The sequence below is a fragment of the Canis lupus genome, chromosome 36 (assembly GCF_048164855.1).
Source record: "Canis lupus baileyi chromosome 36, mCanLup2.hap1, whole genome shotgun sequence".
Taxonomy (NCBI): domain Eukaryota; kingdom Metazoa; phylum Chordata; class Mammalia; order Carnivora; family Canidae; genus Canis; species Canis lupus.
In genome coordinates, this window is record NC_132873.1 from 27,929,175 (window position 1) to 27,944,807 (window position 15,633).

At 34.5% G+C, this 15,633-nt stretch overlaps 1 long non-coding RNA gene across 4 annotated transcripts in view; it reads right to left on the reverse strand.

The window, feature by feature from the left end:
• Positions 1–1,768: 1,768 nt before the first annotated feature.
• LOC140625328 (uncharacterized) overlaps positions 1,769–15,633 on the reverse strand; it is a 68,146-nt gene continuing 54,281 nt past the window's right edge. For all 4 annotated transcript variants that reach the window (XR_012024686.1, XR_012024685.1, XR_012024687.1 and 1 more), the window contains 2 exons: positions 2,754–3,006; positions 1,769–2,045 (listed from right to left, as the gene is read on the reverse strand). This is a non-coding gene — a long non-coding RNA (uncharacterized lncRNA). The remainder of the gene's footprint in view (positions 2,046–2,753; positions 3,007–15,633) is intronic.

The window sequence follows — 15,633 nt, forward strand, 5'->3', positions numbered from 1 at the left end:
AATTGCCCCACATTAGCTTCTGCACCACCCACACCACCATTATGGGTCATCCAGAGACATGTGTGTGATCCTAGAAAGATGAATCTTCCCTTTGCCTCGGCCAGGCCCCTTACCATTGAGGGGATGACCCCTGGGAAGGCCACCACCATGTGCTGCCCTGCCTCAAACTCCCTGTCTGGCCACTGCAAAGTGTTTCTGAAAAATTTTGACCCAGAACTACTAGTAGAAAGAAAAGAGTATGAATAGCAAAATCATGGAAGAGAAAATTAAAAGTTGTAACTATTAACTTATGTGCAGCATTTTTTCTTATATTTATTTTCATTTTTCTCACTCATTATTCCCCTTAACCTTTGTGATTTAGTTTCTTCTTCAGTATGCTACTCAAAATGTTGTATTGAAGGTCACTGGAGACCTTCTGAATATGAAGTCTAACCTTTCTTAGATCTTTTGATCTTTCTTAAGTTGAACCTTACGGCTATCCCTCTATAACTTTTCCTATCTGGACATTCGTTACACAGTGTTATATTAAATTATCTTTTTCTCCCTCTACCCTCTCACTCAGGAATCTGATAGATTTTACCAATCTTACCAATCTCTGTCTATATTAATTTATTCCACACCATTCTCTCTAGAACTGAACCCTTCCAAAAGGTCAATTACAAATAGAAATTCCAACCGGCTCCTCCTGTCAATATGTAAATATGCTAGTCATTTTAGTCTTAGCAAATGGCAAAAAAAAAAAAAATGACAAAAGTCATTCCATATGTTGTGGTGAATTTGGATGATGGGTGTATTGAAGTTCCTTGCACGATTCTTGCAATTTGTCTATGAATTCAAAATGATATCAATATAAAAATGTACTAAAACAGGCAGATATCAGTTGAGTGCACACCACTTTCTCTCACACCATATCAATAAATGGCTTTCCGTACTTCTCATAATCTGGATTTGATATTATACTTGTTAAGAGACGAGGGTCTAACATTAGATTCTTTCAAATCCTGGTTGTTCCGTTTATAACTTTTGCCTATGAGCTAAACCTCTCTAAATCGTATTCTTTCTGCAAGATGGGGGAACATTGATTTATTTTATTTATTTTGTAGGGTTATTGTGATGATTAGGGGAGATAATCCATATAAAATAGTCAGTAGTAAGAACATTAGCATCAACTTATACAATTATTAATATTGCTATTTCTCCTTGTACCTTCACATCTTAACAATTGCTACACTTACGAATCCTATCTCTACAACACCATATTCCTATGCTTGATCTATTCACATTACACGGTTTTACTTTGTGATTATTATTACAAAGATCTTTATTACTCCCTACTTCTAAACTATGTTATTTACAGCTGCTAGATTAATAGGCATATATTACAATTCAAATTGTGCATGTTCTTTTGCTGATGAGCCTTTATTATGAGCCCCATTACTTCCTAAATTTTATGTCCAGGACCTCAGCATGACACTTGAAGTCCTCCAAGATATGGCCCCAATACACATTCTTTATTCTGTTATTATCTTCCACTATTCCCTATGACTATGTAATTGTACAGTCAGACTACTTGATATTCTACAGGTATGCTTCTGCACCATTGTCGTGCTGTGCTGAACCCATCTTTAGTATTGACTCCTCTCCCCACTTAGGTGTCTTCTGTCCAAATCCTCCCTACAGATGATAAAGAAGGCCACATTAAGGCAACTGCTGTATAAGAAAAAAACCCCAAATGTCAGTAGTTTGAACACAATTGTTTATTCCTGCTCATGGTAAGCCTCCAAATAGGTGCCCCAGCTTGGAAGGCCAGCTCTACTATACAGGCTAATTTAGGGACTCAATCTCTTAGTCATATGGTTCCGCCATTTTCAATTTATGACTTCCAAGGTTACCATGTTCCTCTGCATCAAGTCAATGCACAGAAAAGGGATGTGGCCAGACCTGGAGTTGCACATTATTGTTTTTGATTTTTTTTTCTCTCATTTCATTGTCAACAACTCAGTTATGTGGTTACTCTTGATTTCAGTGGAGAGAGTATAACCTGGCTGCGTGCATAGGAAAATGAAGAAACAAGTCTTAGTAAATACTCTGACACTCTAAATTCTGGGTACATTCAAATATTTTCTCTTCTGTGAAGTTCTTCCTATACTACCTGGGCAGATGTCATATATGATACACAATACACATGTAGGAGTTTAGCAATAAATTTATATTCTAAATTTGAAGTTAGTTATTACAGGATGTTCCTGGTGAAAATTTTGTGTTAAACTTGTTATTAAAGGAGATTGTAAAAAAAAAAAAGAGCATTCATGCTCTTTATGGATTTTTTATAGAACAGAATATGTATTCATACCAGATGGCTAAAGGATTAGTTAATCAATCTCTTAAGGTCCCTTATGACCTTCTAATTCTAATGATTTAAATGCTTTTGGAAAGGTATTTCCAAGTGTCATTTTATTTTCTATTGTGACTATGTACACAACTTGTGTCAGGTTCTCAAGCTTTCCAAATGTCAATGCAAATGGCATTTCCATAAGTAGATGTTTTTAACCAATGTTCACATTATTTTACTGAATTTAAGGGAATTAAATAAATTGAAGAACATATTTACTCTTTCTGTATCTTATCATGGAGAAGTAAACCCTATTGCAATTTAATAATCAAAATCTAATTGCCCAGATTTTGAAATTACGCTATGAAAGTCATCTGTATTGCAAACTTATTCAGAAAATATAGGCTATAATGGGCCTTACCAGGCAATGTTGCACTTGGTGTTTTTACTAGCTCCACAGATAGCTTTCTCCAGATGTTGCCAGGCAACAACAGCTCGTATAAAGAGATTTCTTGTTCATAAACTAAACCTCGTTGGTAATACAATGAGACTCGAGATTTTTACCACTTGTACAGGTGGAATTACAAGTAAAATGATTTTAGTCATATCTCAAAGGAAAGAACCAATGCATAGTTGTTTATTTTTTTTTAAGAGAGTTATCCTGGTAGAGAGACCTGTAATCAAAATGATAGACATCACATTAATCATATACATGTGTCTGCATCAAAGAACAAAATGGGAGATTTCAGGAAGAATTTTTTTAATTATGTAAATAATCCACTATATGAATAGGAAATTAATAGAGACAAATTGATGTAGTGGTGCTACTGAAGAATGATCAGACTTACAGCCACAGTTTAAGAGTAGCTGATACTAAAGGATGCAGGACCTGTCAGAATGTTGCATTTGGACAGAGCACACTCATGTGAACATTGGAGTAAAGACAAATGAAATAGTGTAAAATATAGAACACACAAACTCTTACTTCCTCACAGCGAGGCAGTGGCAGCCACGAATACCTAGCTGATGGGTTATCAGGGATATTTTATGAAATACCACATAATCGAATACTCATTTTTTAAATGATCTCTGGCAATAATTCAAACAAGAAACTTTTCCTGTTCTCTGTCTCTCTCTGGCACGTGAATGTGCATGTTTTGTTTGCGTGAAAATTTGTTCATCAGCAAACAGTGAAGAGTTTATTTTGCTTATTTCTAGTTTACAGGAAAATGTGACATACCCTTTTTAGATAAAGAACTGCAGAAGGAAATAGGTCAGTTGAGAAGGGAAAATTGACATATTCTTGAGTGTGGACCAGGAAAATACAAGTATAACACATTGGATAGGATTCTGAGTACAGAGAAAAGATTTAAAATATAACTACTGTGTATTTATATTTTTTTAATTTTTGATACGCTTAAGCGCTTTACACATATTTAATTATTTAGACGCCAGTTTCTTCATATCCTGCCTTTCATCTTTTCCTATGCACACAATTTCAGATGTAAATATCTTCACCCTATTTCCACCTATAAACCTAATCCTCTCAATTATTATCAGTTCTTTTTTATCTACCTTGCTATATTCATGTTATTTACATTTTCTGGTTCTAATTTATATCATCCATGGACTACTAATTTTCAAAGTGCAGGACTATAAAAATCACTGTACATTAAAATGGTACTAAGTTAAGTTACTATTTTTCATATGTTTAGAATTTTGTGGCTTTACCTAATTTAATCACCATTTATTAAAATCTTCAATTACATATGGCAATAACTTAGTATGTTGAAGTTACTGTCTTTTTCCTCAGGAAGCATATAGTATATTGATTCTATACGATAAAATTCAAAATAGAACAGAAATTGTAAATGCAAAAAGTATATGCTATCAGTGTAAAAAGACCCATTTTCCAAAGAGATTTGTCACAACGACGTCCTTTACATTATTGCAGAAATCAAATCATGTTATCAGTCTTTCGTATTGAAGGATCCACAATATTTTATAGTATTCTTTGTGTTTTATAGATTCTCAGTTTTGTTTCCACCTATTCACAAATATCTTTTGAGGCCAATGAGTAGGTGGACCATTTTCTTTATTGTTATCTTGCTGAGGCATGTGTTTTATCTTTCCAGCTTCAAAACAGATGTGTTGTTACTTCACTAGGGAACCTCACTGCAAAACTAACACACTCTCATCATTTACATCTCTATGGTGATGGTTGTTACAGTTTAATCCTTGAATCCATGTAATCCACTGTATCACTCAGTAAAGTGTTTACCATGATCCTCATCTGGTAGCTGAATGGGGAAACTCACAAAGGTTATGGGATGAATGATTTGTGGATATTCAGTCTGTTTGAGACCTTCCAGTATGAAGGAGAAGGTAGTATTTGAAGGACCTTCTGATGAGAACATGTAAGTTTCATAAAATACAGAGAGAGGGAAAGAAAGAAAGAGATTGAGACCTAGAGGTATGAAGAAAAGCAGAGTTTGAGGCTCCAAGATCCCGGAGGGAGTATGTATGCACTTCCTATTGCTGTTGTAACAAACTAGCACATGTCAGTCACTTAAAACAAAATAAATTTGTTATCTTCCTGGATATGTTCTGGAGATAAGTCTGCAAAGGGCCATATGGGGCTAAAATCAAGGTGTTGGGCATGCTGCATTCCTTCTGGGAACTTTAATGGAAAATCCATTTCCTTGTCTTTTCCAGCTTTTAGAAGCCACCCACATTCCTTAGGTAGTGATTTCTGTCAGCAATCAAATCTCCCCAACGTCTGATTCTATCTTCACACCCTCTTCCCTGACTGACATCCCTGCCTTCCTTAGTGGGAGAACAATTGTGATTACACTGATCCCACCCAGATAGCCTAAAATAATCTCCCCATCCCAAGATCCTTAATCTATTCATAGTTGCAAGTGAGTTTGGAAGTAGATTTTGCCCCAGTGAGCCTTGAGATGATTCCAGCCTGGCTGACACCTTGTGAGAGATGCTGAGCTGTAAGCCTCGACTGTGCTGCACCCAGATTCCCAACCCCCAAAAACTGTGGGGGTAATAGATATTATTGTTTTAAACCACTAAATTTAGAAGTAATTGTTACTCTGAAATAGTAACTAGTATACAAATAAGGGGGAAAGCATGTCATTTTGTTTTTAAATAAAACATAGATCATTCTAGCCTCCTCCACTTAATTATCTGTAAACTCCCACTCAAAGAATGAAACCTGATTCCTACAGTCGGCCCATTCATCTATTTAATTGTTAATTTTCAGTATACACATATAAGAATATCAGAATTTTTAACCTACATCTGCGATGCAACTTTATCAATTAGATTACAATGCTTAAGTGTAGTTTCTTTGGTCTTTGTTTTAGAAATTCCACTCATTATCGAAGTTACTTTGATCAGCAACTTCCCCCCCTCATCTTCTTTAGTGAGATTGTTTCATACATTTGTGATATAGTCACAAATGTTTTGGTATATTCCACATTCCATTCTTGGACTCCCCCAACTCCCTACATGATTGTCTTAAATGTGTGCATGCATTGACTTCACTCTGTGCTGTGAAGTTCAGTGATTTCTGACAAATGTGTCACATACACCGGAGGATTGTTTCGCCATCCTACATATTTCCTGTTTCACCTGTCAACCTTCCCTCCCATTTCACTGAATGTCTGACAATGACTGATATTTTTATAGTCTGTATTAATTTTACCTTTTCAAGAATGGCATATTATTGGAATCATTGATCATTTGTCAGACTGATATTTCACTTAGCACTATGCATTTAGGCTCATTCACATCTTTCTGTGCCTTGATCATTTATTTTTATCACTGAATAATATCCTATCATCTGGATGAATCACAATGTGTTTATCCATTCACCTATTTAAAGACGATCTTGGGGGGCACCTGAGTGCCTCAGTTGGTTAAGCCTCTACCTTCAGCTCATTGTCATGATCTCAGGGTGCTGGAATCCTGGGAATCAGCCCTACTGTAGGCTCCCTCCTTAGCAGGGAGTCTGTGTCTATCTTTCCCTCTGCCCCTCCTCCTGTAGGTTCTCCCTCTCTCTCTCAAATAAATAAATAATATCTTTACTTTCAGTTTTGGGTCATTATTAATAAAGCTGCTATAAATATTTCTGTGTAGGTATTTGTGTGGATGTAAGTAATCAAATAAATTTGGTAAATACCTAAAAATGGGATTGCTGGATTACATGGTAAGATTATCTTTGGCATTATACAAAACTGCCAAACTACCTTCCAAAGTGACCATAAAATTTTGCATGCCCACCAGCCATGAATGAAGGTCCCTATTGTGATGCATCCTTACCAGCATTTTGTAATATCACATTTGGGATTATAGCCATTCCAATGGTCATGTGATAGTCCTCATTGTATTAACTAGGGATGCAGGGTATTAAGTACCCTTTCAAATGCTTATATGCCATTCGTATATCTCCCTGGCTGAAGTGTCTGTTCTGGAATTTTGCACAAGTTTTTAATTTGAGCTGTTGGTGTTGTTTTTCTTGTTTTAAGGGTGTTTTTTTTTTTTAATATTTTGGATACAAGCCCTTTATCAGATATGTGTTTTGAAATATTTCTCCCTGTCCATGGCTTGTCTTTCCTGTTTTCATCAGAATCTTTTAAAGAATAGAAGATTTGATTTCAATAAAGTCCAATACATCAATTATTTCTTTCATCAGCCATGCTTTTAGCCCTCTAACTAAAAGATTATAAACAAAATCTTAGGAACTTCTTTGTTTTCTTCATGCAGTTTTATAATTTTGTATTTTACATTTAAGTCTATTGTCTACTTTGAGTTAATTTTGATGAAAGATGTATTATCTCTTTCTAGGTTCCTTTTTGCATATGGACATTTAATTGTTTCAGCACTATTTTTTTAAACACCATCTTTTCACCACATATTTGATCCTTTATAAAAAATCAGTTGATTAGCTTCATGTGGGTCTATTTCTGAGCTCTCTACTATGGTTCTTTGATCTATGTGCCTACTCTTTTGCCAATGTCATGCCCTCTTGATTAGGCAGCTGCATAGCAAGACTTAAAATTGCATAAGGAAGTCCTCCAAATTTATTCTCCTTTTTTACTAATGTGTTGGCTATTCTAGGTCTTTTTTTTTTTCTCCCATAAACCTTAGAAACAGGTTTGATAGCTACATAATCACTTGCTAGCATTTGGGTTGGAACCATGTAACATCTACAGTTTGAAAGAATATACAGTAAAGTTTGAAAGAATATACCTCTTAACAATATTGAATCTTCTATTCCATGATTGTGGAATATATTCCCATTTATTCAGATGTTTGTTGATTTCTTCCATCAGAATTTTAAGTTTCCCACACACTCACATTATATTTTAGATTTCGGTCTTTGTGTGAGTACTGTCATACATAGTCTATGTATGTATAGATTTCAAAATCCAGTTGTTCTTTGCTAGTTTGGGGTCCCTTCCACTGTTTTATTTTTTTAAGATTGTATTCATTTATTTACTTGAGAGAGAGAGAGAGAGACCCTGGGATCATGACCTGAGCTGAAACCAAGAGCCAGATGCTTAACTGCCTGAGCCCCCCACACGTTGCCTTCTACTGTCTTTAAAGTCAGCAGTGTCACATTTTCAAATTTCTCCCTCACTCTCTAACCTTTGTTTTCACCATCATATCTCATTTCTCAGACTGGCCCTCCTGCCTCTTTATTGTATGGCCCTTTGTGATTGTATTGAGCCCAGCCAGATAATCCAGGATAATTTTCTAACCTTAAAATCCTTAATTTAATTACCTCTTAAATGTCTTTTTTTTTTTTTTTTGAGGTACTATAATAGGCATCAGGGACTAAGACATAGACATCATTAAGCAACCATTATTCCACAAAATCGTGCTTCCTGTGATTTTGCTATATTGTCTCACTAGTTCTAGGAGGTCTTTTCTGTCAATACTTTGTGATTTTGTGCATAGATATCATGTTATGCAGGAAGACTAGAGAGTATTGGACAGAAGAGGAACAGATTCATGTACATGAGGACATTAAATATTTGACAAATATAGATAAATGTAAGGAAAAGGTGGACTTTTCAATAAAGGTACTGGGGCATTAGGTATCTATGAGTTTTCTACAGCTGCCATAATGAATTATCACAAACTTACAATTTAAGACAAGAAGGGGTTGGTAGGGCCACACTCCCTCTGAAGGCTCTAGAAGACAATCCTGCCTTTCCTCCTCCAGTGTCTGTTGGCTCACAGTAGCACAAACCCAGCTTCTATTTGTCTTAAAATGGCCTTCCCCTTTGTGTGGCTTCTCCTTCCTCTTCTCTTATAATAATACAGGATCAGACTTGTTCAGAATGATCTCATCTCAAGATCCTTAATTTAATTACATGTACAAAGACTCTTTTTCCTAAATAAGGTCACATTCATAGATTCCAGGGATTAGGACTTGCACATATATTTGGGGATGGGGGGAGAACAATTCAACCCACTACACTATGTACGTAGAAAAGAATTCCTTATCTCGCACTGTATTCCAGGTGGATTAATTACCTAAGTGCAAAAAGAAATGTATTAACCTTTTAGATTATAAGAGAATATATTTAAAACTTTGGGGTAAGATTTCTTAAATGATATTCAAAAGGTATAAAAACAATAAAATATTGAGAAATTTGAATATATTTAAATTAATGATCATATTCATTAAAGGACAATATAGAAAGGTTAAAAACTAACCTCTGTATCCATAATATGTTGAGAAATACAACACATCAATGGAAAAAGTTGAGTCATTAAAGAGTAATACATAAAATTTATAATGGATTTCTACAAGAGAAGTATATACAAGTGAACCATATGTATATAAAATATGTTCAAATTTATTAGTAGCCAGCAAGGTACAAATTAATAGCACTATGCAGAATCATTGTATACTCATTATATTTACAAAATGAAAATTCTGGAAATGTCAAATGTTGATAGAATGTAAGAAAATGTAAATACATTCTCAAGTATTATTAGCAAGGGTGGAAATTTATATAATCTTTTTGGACAACATTTTGGCATCACCTACAAATGTGATAGGGTATCTTTATATTTACTTGTATTTTCCTTTTTTTTAAAGATTTTATTTATATATTCACATGAGACACACGGAGAGTGACAGAGATGAAGAAGCCTGATCCCAGGGAGCCTGATGCAGAACTTGAGCCCGGACCCCGGGATCACAACCTGAGCCAAAGGCAGACACTCAACCACTGAGCCACCCAGGTACCTCTATATTTTCCTTTTCATACCTAGAAGTGGTAAAAGTTTCCAGGAGAAAGAAACACCTAAAAAAGAAGTAATCTGAACATACAGATTCATCTTGATTGGGCGGGGGGGGAGGGGGAGAAAAGGAAGATTCTGTGGATCAGTTTCTGCACATAAATGAAAGATGTTTCAAAACACAAGGGGGAAAAAAAATCCAGGGACAGCCCATTGTGAGAATAGTATTGATATGCCTATTCACACACAAAATTTGGTTTGTAGGTGAACTGCAGGTGTGATATCTATAACATCTCATATGAACATGTAAACCAAATTTTATAACAAAGATTACATACATTTATTACTAAATTCTATCCCTTATCCTCATCATGTTTTTCTTCCACTTCTGTATTTACCGTTAGCTCAGCTTATTCAAAACAATGGAAAGAATGTGCATTTTTCAGTTCTTATCTCTAGGCTGAAGGGAAAAGAAAAACTAACTTCATATTCAGTAAGACAAAATCAAATGCTCCACATTATATCAGGGTAAAGATAATGTCAATACAAGCCAGCAGAACATGAACAAAATAAAAAGAACTGGCAATGTAATTATGTTCAGATACTAAATTAAACACATATTCATGGAGATCCTTGGGTGGCTCAGTGGTTTGGCGCTCGCCTTAGGCCCAGGGTGTGATCCTAGAGACCTGGGATCGGGTCCCACATCCAGCTCCCTGCAGGGAGCCTGCTTCTCCCTCTGCCTGTGTCTCTGCCTCTCTCTCTGTGTGTGTCTCTCATGAATAAATAAATACAATCTTTAAAAAAAAAAACATATTCACAATCAATGTGCAAAAGAGACAGTTCAAAATTTGAAGAAAATAATGTATCTTGTGAAATAGTAAGAGTTTTAGTCATTATTTATGTAGAATAAATTAATAAATATTAAATTCAATATACAAGGGTTTAGAAAATGAAAAGGGGAGGTTAACGATCAAATTAATTAGACCAAGAAATATCATTAATAAATTAATTAAAATCAGGAAGGAACAGAATAGGCACCATCAAATAGCAAGTTATTTTTAAAGAAAAATGACTTAAATAATCATATTCAAAATGCTGATTAAAGATAGAAGTTAGAGCAATATAAAGGTACTTAAAGCATAAGATAAAAAGCCACATAGCATATGAAAATTTGATGTGTCTGAATTTGAGGATAATATAAGGCAATAATATACAGATAATTGAAATATGTAAATTTAATTCTAGGAGTTTTTTCTAGCTGAGAAAAAATAGATATTTCAGAAAGTTTTGATTTAGAAAATTTTCAAATGAGTTATGTAATTTCGTTAATCTTTTGGACTTTAAAGACATAATTTTTCAATCATCATGACAAAAAATGTCAATGACTTAATAGGGAAAAAGTAAACATGACCTCAAAATTATCAAAAGCATTATTAATGCCAGAGTGCATGATTCAGTTAAGTGGCTGACTCTTGGGTTAGGTTGGGGTCAGGATCTCAGCATGGGGATCAGCACTTGAGATTCTCTCCCATTCCCCCCACCACACCACCTCTTCCCTAGCTCACACTTGCTCTCTCTCAAAATAAATAAATAAATAAAATCATTTTAAAAAGGAAAACATTATTAATGTTAGAAGACAGTATAGCATCTTCAAAGTTCATAGAAAAATCTTGACCTAAATATAATATTATAAGCCAAGTTTATTGGCAAATATAAAGGCAACAGACAGACTTCTCCAAACATGAAAGAACTAGTATGATAAAAGCCCTTGATATGATGGAATATTTTTAAATATACATTTTTAAATCTATATATTATCTGATAACAAAAAAATGAAGAAATGAGAAATGGAAAAGGTAACTGGCCATTGGTGACTATTAACTCATTTTAAATATAATATGGATCTTAAACGTCTATGAGAATTATAGAAGACAAAATACAAATATTAGAAACTTGGACAATATATACTTAATAACCTAAAAAGCAAACAAGCAAAGAATCGAGGATAAGATTAATGGAGAAAAAAAGAGGACTTTAAATGCCCTCAGATTCCATAGCAGAGATACCTAATTCTCCTTCCCAGCATTTACTCTTATTTTAGTTTCATCTCCATGTTCTCTATTTACATTTTCCTCTCTCTCCATGTATGCACCACAATGAATGCATCTTATACAGACAAAGATTCCTGCAAACTTATTAATACTTATTCAGTATTAATGGTGCTCATGCATGAAAGGCAGTCTGTATTTTTTTTAATATACTCTTCTAACTTTGAAAACTTTATTATTTAAATATCTTTTTTTTTTTTCTTTGAAAAGGGGGGCTCCTGGTTGGCTTAGTCGGTTAAGCATCCAACTCTTGATTTCGGCTCAGATCTTGATCTCAGGGTCAGGGGATCCACTCTACTGGCTGAGCGTGGAGCCTAAGATTCTCTGCCACCCTGTCTTCCTGCCCTTCCCCTTGCGCTCACTCGCTCTCTGTCTTAAAAAAGAAAATAAGAGCGATTGTTTTAAAGATGGCTAAGTCCATCTAGTAGAGATAGATGATAATTTTTCTTCATTCCCAAAATTATGTATCTATGTGAATAGTAATGATGATGATGATGATGATGTTATGTAAAAGAAAAAAACTAAAATAAATAAATAAAATTATAAAAAGAAAAAACTAAATAAAGAAAAAAGAAAAAAAAAACTAAACAGTAGTGTGTTCTCCCTTCTTTTAAAACTCTATTCTTTGCAAATCCCAGGTGATATTATTAAAATCCATTGTCAGTGTCCCATGCAGGATCCATATATTTTAAGAGGAATTTGAAAGCAACTTTATTCAGTGACAATAAGGTAGTCCAGCCAGCCTGTCACTTGGAGCTGGCACATCTTTTTATTAGCCTTACAAAGGACTTCATAGGTCGCGACTCTCTCTAAACATAAAGATGAGCTTTATCCCTCATGTGCTTTATGCAGCACCATTTTTTTAAATGAAGGAGAATAATCTTCTGTTATGTGCATTTATATATTTACCCTCTTTATGATTTTCCCAGGAATCAGATTTGTTTTTATTTTATACCACAAAGTGCTTAAATATGTATTTAACTAAATTACTTTCAATTCTTATGAACACGTCAACTTGGAAAATTGGAAAATTGAAATCAGAGTAACAGGAGAAATATTCTCTAATATCCTATTTCATTAATTGATTACAACACTAAGGTATTTTTTTTCTGCAAATAAAGGCACTGTTCAGGGAATATAACACCAAGAATGAGATATCCCTGTCATACATAAAATCCATGGTGAATTAGAACTTTAGAAAGATTTAAAATGTATTTTAAATAGTGAACATTGACATTCTAAGCTACTTCATTCTTTTTTAATCCAGATTCTTAACAGCCTGTAGCAGCATTTCAGAAGCACTACAATTTCTGCCAATAACCTTTCACCAAAAAATAATTTCAGTCAGCATTATCACTCAATGTAACCAACAGAAACCGAAATCCACTTCAAATGTCCTTCAAATAGCTAGAAGATGAATTCAAGGAGATATGAAATGTAAAACTCAGAAGATGAGGCCTGACTTTGATACTTACTTGGACTGATAAAGTAATTTTGTCTCCATATAGATCTCATTGTATAAGAAAAAGGAGGGGGATAGGAAGCCGTAATGTGTCACCTTATCTAAATAAGGTACCTGTCATTTCTGAAATTCTGTTTAAACTATGATAGATGTTCTTATCTACAAAATCTCTCTCCTTCCTAGAAAACAGGACTTTTAAAGGTAAAATAGTACAAGTAAACTATCTTTTCTTGCTGGAGGTGCTATGAACAATGGAACTAGAGCCTTGATTAAAGATAGTCAAACATTTAGAGGGATTATACAAAGCACCCACAGTGGATCTTGGGAACAAGGGGACATTTCCCTTTAATGTGAGAGTCACACTGGTTCATCATTGCATCTTCTTTTTTTCCTCCCATATGTTGTGTTATCTCTAACATCTTTCACTATTTTCTATGTTTTATACATTTGGTCCATATGATACTATATTCTTTTATAATAAAACCTGTGCACTAGTAGGTGAAACCGTTTCTTAGCTCTGAGAGCCACTCCAACAACTCTCTTCACGAGGAAGAAGAGGGTTATGGGAATGTCTACTTTATAGCTAGTTGGTCAGAGTACAGGTGGTGTCTGCTGTCTGACTTGGTGGGGGATTGCAGTCTGGTAGGACCGAGCCCTCAGCCGATGCTATCTCTAGGTAGATGGTGTCGTTACTGACCCAATTCTCAATTACATCCTGCTGGTTTCCAAGAATTGCTTGGTGTTGTGTGAGAAGCCCCAACACACACAACATACACATGTTGGACTTGCATCCAGGAACCCAAAGAGTCTACTTTTTCTGCTTTCACAGAATTTGGAGGTTTGTTTTTTTACAGAAAAACATGCTAAGCAAGTTGTAAAATTATAATTCTTTCACCTGGCTAGGGCTAGAAGGAAATGGAAGAATTTTTGTTAACCAGTAGGTAAGCATACTAGGAGATCTGTTCTGTTCTATTTTGTTTCTTCAATAGCAACATATTTTTCTGGTATCATCATCCTTACCAAATTGTGAGTTAATTAGAGATCCACTTCTTCGACCACATTTTTTGTCCTTGGGGTTTTTTTTTGTTGTTGTTGTTGTTGTTTTACATTTTTATTTTAATTCCAATCAATAACATTCTTTAATAGCGATGATCAAAGTATAGACACAATTTACCAATCATAATTCCTAACCTCCTTGCCTCTATCATGTGTAAAGGTTCATATACAAGACATGCCAGGCCAAATAGCAACCTCTTCTGATTTTTCAAAATTGGAACATAGATTGGGGGTGAGGGAAGTTGGAAAGTAATGTAAGCTTGTAGTTTTTGGTAGCCACAATTGTGTTAAAAAATCTTTAAGCAAGTTTGAAGACATATTTCAGTGGCTTGCAACTAAATGACTCAAGATTAATACATGTATAAAGAAAATCAGACTACTGATGCCTAACTTTGGTGACTAGCTGGAGCAATGGCAGGTATTGAGACAAGCAAATAATCTTGGTTGTTGGGCAGCCTGGGTGGTTCAGGGGTTTAGGGCTGCCTTCAGCCCAGGGTGTGATCCGGAGACCTGGGATCGAGTCCCACGTCGGGCTCCCTGCATGGAGCCTGCTTCTCTCTCTGCCTGTGTCTCTGCCTCTCTCTGTCTCTCTGTCTCTCTCTCTCTCTCTCTCATGAATAGATTAAAAAATAATAATCTTGGTTGTTGTATTTTTTTCACATAAAATGGTCATGTGAATGGAATAAATACAGATACTAGCTTCAAAGATGTAAAATATTTTAACAATTGAGAGACTATGTACCTTGTTTTTTTCCACGTGGAAAAAATACAGTCTTTGAAATGTATTTTCATTTCTTTTGAAGTATGTAACATTAAAATCATTGCTTTTTTACATATAGTTTCATAATTAAGAGTAACATGGAATAGGGTGGTGTAGATTTACTTAGTGTTCTTTTTTTTTCTTTTTTTTACTTAGTGTTCTTAAGAGCTGAAGCAGTGCACATGGATATACTGAAAAAATAACAAAATAGCAATATAATATAGTATACTTAGCTATATGCTAAGTAAATAGAACGCATTTGCACATTTGGGATTCTAATGTGATTTAAATTTTAGTATTTAAATACCTTATAACTGCACCTAAAGCCTTTAAACTATATATAACTATATATAACTATATAACTATATATATATATATATCACATGATATAGCACAAAAAACTTATTTGTAAAAATAATTTTCCATCAAACTGATAATTTCATGCTATGCATATTACTCATGATAAATTTTATCTTTCTTTTTCAAAAACAAAACTAGATATGTAAGCTACATCTTAAGTATTATGTCATTAGTGTTTTAGAGAGATACGAGAATATAATACCAAATCTACTATAACTAGCCTAATTATAGTGTTCTTCTTTCCTTCTTTTCTCTTTTTCTCTTATCTCCTCTTTTTAGC